The 5,000-nt window shown below is 39.4% G+C and overlaps 1 pseudogene across 1 annotated transcript in view; it reads right to left on the bottom strand.

Annotated features, from left to right (window-relative positions):
* LOC310734779 (protein phosphatase 1 regulatory subunit 1B-like) overlaps positions 1-5,000 on the bottom strand; it is a 13,691-nt pseudogene that overhangs the window by 2,954 nt on the left and 5,737 nt on the right. The window lies entirely within an intron of this gene.

A 5,000-nucleotide genomic window follows, 5' to 3' on the forward strand; every position in this document is an offset into this window, starting at 1 on the left:
CTATGTTTCCACACGGACGGTTTTAATTGCCGGATGTGTGAATCATGGCGGATTTTGGTGTATGAGCTGAGACTTGGTGCATCAGTAAAACAAATGTTTAGTGATTAAAAATAATGTTTCGGTGGAGTTTATTTTTATATCTAAGTAAAGAAAGGACAAATAAATTTGTGAATAAATGTGTCTTGCGTTGAAGGTTTTAAATGATAAATTTATTTCTATTTTTTTAACAAAAATAATCACAGACATAATTTGTTTTAACATGTTGTTACATTTAACAGCCCATATATATATATACAGTACAGACCAAAAGTTTGGACACACCTTCTCATTCAAAGAGTTTTCTTTATTTTCATGACTATGAAAATTGTAGAGTCACACTGAAGGCATCAAGGGCTATTTGACCAAGAAGGAGAGTGATGGGGTGCTGCGCCAGATGACCTGGCCTCCACAGTCACCAGACCTGAACCCAATCGAGATGGTTTAGGGGTGAGCTGGACCGCAGAGTGAAGGCAAAAGGGCCAACAAGTGCCAAGCATCTCTCGGGGAACTCCTTCAAGACTGTTGGAAGACCATTTAAGGTGACTACCTCTTGAAGCTCATCAAGAGAATGCCAAGAGTGTGCAAAGCAGTAATCAAAGCAAAAGGTGGCTACTTTGAAGAACCTAGAATATGACATTTTTCAGTTGTTTCACACTTTTTTGTTATGTATATAATTCCATATATAATTCCACGTGTGTTAATTCATAGTTCTGATGCCTTCAGTGTGAATCTACAATTTTCAAAGTCATGAAAATAAAGAAAACTCTTTGAATGAAAAGGTGTGTCCAAACTTTTGGTCTGTACTGTATATATATATATATCTCTCTCTCTATATATATATATACAGTGAGGAAAATAAGTATTTGAACACTCTGCTATTTTGCAAGTTCTCCCACTTAGAAATCATGGAGGGGTCTGAAATTGTCATCGTAGGTGCATGTCCACTGTGAGAGACATAATCTAAAAAAAAAAAAATCCAGAAATCACAATGTATGATTTTTAAACTATTTATTTGTATGATACAGCTGCAAATAAGTATTTGAACACCTGTCTATCAGCTAGAATTCTGACCCTCAAAGACCTGTTAGTCTGCCTTTAAAATGTCCACCTCCACTACATTTATTATCCTAAATTAGATGCACCTGTTTGAGGTCGTTAGCTGCAAAAAGACACCTGTCCACCCCATACAATCAGTAAGAATCCAACTACTAACATGGCCAAGACCAAAGAGCTGTCCAAAGACACTAGAGACAAAATTGTTCACCTCCACAAGGCTGGAAAGGGATACGGGGAAATTGCCAAGCAGCTTGGTGAAAAAAAGTCCACTGTTGGAGCAATGATTAGAAAATGGAAGAATCTAAACATGACTGTCAATCTCTCTCGGACTGGGCTCCATGCAAGATCTCACCTCATGGGGTCTCAATGATCCTAAGGAAGGTGAGAAATCAGCCCAGAACTACACGGGAGGAGCTGGTCAATGACCTGAAAAGAGCTGGGACCACCGTTTCCAAGGTTACTGTTGGTAATACAATAAGACGTCATGGTTTGAAATCATGCATGGCACAGAAGGTTCCCCTGCTTAAACCAGCACATGTCCAGGCACGTCTTAAGTTTGCCAATGACCATTTGGATGATCCAGAGGAGTCATGGGAGAAAGTCATGTGGTCAGATGAGACCAAAATACAACTTTTGGGTCATAATTCCACTAAACGTGTTTGGAGGAAGAAGAATGATGAGTACCATCCCAAGAACACCATCCCTACTGTGAAGCATGGGGGTGGTAGCATAATGCTTTGGGGGTGTTTTTCTGCACATGGGACAGGGCGACTGCACTGTATTAAGAAGAGGATGACCAGGGGCATGTATTGCGAGATTTTGGGGAACAACCTCCTTCCCTCAGTTAGAGCATTAAAGATGGGTCGAGGCTGGGTCTTCCAACATGACAATGACCCGAAGCACACAGCCAGGATAACCAAGGAGTAGCTCTGTAAGAAGCATATCAAAGTTCTGGCGTGGCCTAGCCAGTCTCCAGACCTAAACCCAATAGAGAATCTTTGGAGGGAGCTCAAACTCTGTGTTTCTCAGCGACAGGCCAGAAACCTGACTGATCTAGAGAAGATCTGTGTGGAGGAGTGGGCCAAAATCCCTCCTGCAGTATGTGCAAACCTGGTGAAAAACTACAGGAAACGTTTGACCTCTGTAATTGCAAACAAAGGCTACTGTACCAAATATTAACATTGACTTTCTCAGGTGTTCAAATACTTATTTGCAGCTGTATCATACAAATAAATAGTTAAAAAATCATACATTGTGATTTCTAGATTTTTTTTTTTAGATTATGTCTCTCACAGTGGACATGCACCTACGATGACAATTTCAGACCCCTCTATGATTTCTAAGTGGGAGAACTTGCAAAATAGCAGGGTGTTCAAATACATATTTTCCTCACTGTATATATCTATATCTGTCTGTCTGTCTGTCTGTCTGTCTGTCTGTCTGTCTGTCTGTCTGTCTGTCTGTCTGTCTGTCGGTCGGTCGGTCGGTCGGTCTGTCGGTCGGTCGGTCGGTCGGTCGGTCGGTCGGTCTGTCGGTCGGTCGGTCTGTCTGTCTTATTTTTGTGGTCTGTGGCTTGGCAGTAACCAGGTACAAATTCAGCAAAGTGAGGTGTCTACGTAATAGTTAGAGGGCATCAGCTGAGGCGTAAAATCAAACAAATCCGCATATGCACATCCCAAGTAATCCCAAAAGAGTGGGAGAAATCCAGTCAACAATAAAGTCCATCCATCCAACAAAAGGATAACAGGAAATTGAAAAAAAGTGAGTGATGCATTTAATCACTGCTAAATATTTGTCCTAAATCCATACTGACTCCTTGTGTACTGCAGTGTAGGACGTGAGAAAGAAAGGATTACTGGGTGACTTTTATTTGACATTGGCCATTGTCTACACGTCTCTCTCTTCAAGCCTGCTGTAACAGAAAACCATCTTACGTGTTTTTTTAGGCCTAACTACGTGATCGATGACATTGTGTTTATTTAGACATGTAGTCACATAGAAAATACGAAGAACACAAAGTTTTGGTTTGTCAGCTAATCAAAGTGCTGCTTTAAATCCTATTAGTAAAAGTTCGTGCAGAGGCTGGTAAGGCAACTGCTTCACTTTTATATATATTGATTATGTAATGTACTATTCTATGTATAAACAAACTCCTCGCCAACACACAATCCCACACTGACCACCGCTGAGTCCATTTTTAGTCAGAGTTACAGCTCACAGCTTCTGCAACTTTAAATTATGCCTCATATCACAGAAATGGTGGGTTTGATAAGTGAGCATGAAACTCAATGCTGGACAATTAGTAAAGTAACAATTAAAATTTAAAAGTGCGTATGGTTTTTATATAAAATCATAATCTACAAAAATCTCTATACAGCAATATGATGTCCAGTGTATATGTGTGTGTGTGTGTGTGTGTGTGTGTGTGTGTGTGTGTGTGTGTGTGTGTGTGTGTGATTCACATCACCGTAGGCATTTGTAGCGGTGGGAATCGTTAAGTAGCTCTTGTGCTCAGTGAAACAGTCACGACTTGTTCAATGTGAATAACATACAGTGGAACAAGTCACGACTGCAATAATGGAGATTAATAGTTAGGATCCATAGTAATAGGAATATCCACCCCTTAATAGCAAAATGATCAGGGAGAAAAAATTTGCACCGTGGTATAATGATCAAACACGCACCTTAAAACAGACCACTCGGAAATTAGAATGTAAATTGGCTTCGAAATGATTTGACAGTATTTCAAATAGCATGGAGGGAGTGTCTTAGTGCTGCTAATCAGCATATTTCTCCACCCTCTTAGAAAATAACAAGCATAATCCTAGATTTTTATTGAGAACTGTAGTGAAATTAACGGAGAATAAAAGCACTGCACAAACTTTAAACCATCAATAAGGTAGTAATGATTTCATAAACTTTTTTTAATAATAAAGTTAAAAACATCAGGCAAAAAAATACAGATAATTAATATAAATCCAAACCATTTTAACAAGTAACCCTGTAGATAGCAGTGTAATTATAGCAGACAATCAAAACAAGACAAAGTTTTACTCCTATTCATGAGAATGACTTAATTTCATTAATTTCCTCAACAAAATCATCAACCTGCATTCTCGATCCCTTACCTACAAGTTTCTTTAAACAGATAACTCCAGAGGTAATTGAACCTATTTTAAAAATAATAAACTCTTCCATCAGCACTGGTTATGTACCTAAATCCTTCAAACTGGCAGTTATCAAGCCTTTAATTAAGAAACCTGAGCATGACCCATGTCAGCTGTCTAACTACAGACCAATATCAAATCTCCCCTTTATATCCAAAATTTTAGAAAAGGTTGTAGCACAGCAGTTCTGCTCACATCTACTTATGAATAACATTTATGAAATGTATCAGTCAGGATTTGGTCCTCATCATAGCACAGAGACAGAGATGGTAAAAGTGGTAAATTATCTGTTATTGGCCTCTGATCAGGGTTTTGTCTCCTTTACTAGTTTTGCTTGACCTTAGTGCAGCTTTTGACACCATTGATCACACTATACTACTTGCTAGACTTGAGAATGTTGTTGGAATAAAGGTAACAGATCTCTCCTATCAATCAGTGTTCCGGACTCAGACACAGTCTCAGTGTTCAAGTCGAGGCCGAGAACATATTTATTTAGTCACGTCTTATATCAGTAGAATTTCTTTTGGTAAAGGAGCAGATCTGGGGGGATCATGGATATAGAGTGAATTGGGATATTTGTATGCTGTTGTCCCCCTCTGTTGTCCCAGTTGTTGATGGTGGTATGGTGGGTCATCTCTTATCCCAAAGATCCCTCATGTCTTATGTCTGTGTTACCTTCTGGTTCTCCTGTTTAGTTATGCTGCCATAGCGAGTCTTGCCGGAGTCCCGACTGCACAG

Source organism: Silurus aristotelis (genome assembly GCF_946808225.1).
Source record: "Silurus aristotelis genome assembly, chromosome: 12".
Taxonomy (NCBI): domain Eukaryota; kingdom Metazoa; phylum Chordata; class Actinopteri; order Siluriformes; family Siluridae; genus Silurus; species Silurus aristotelis.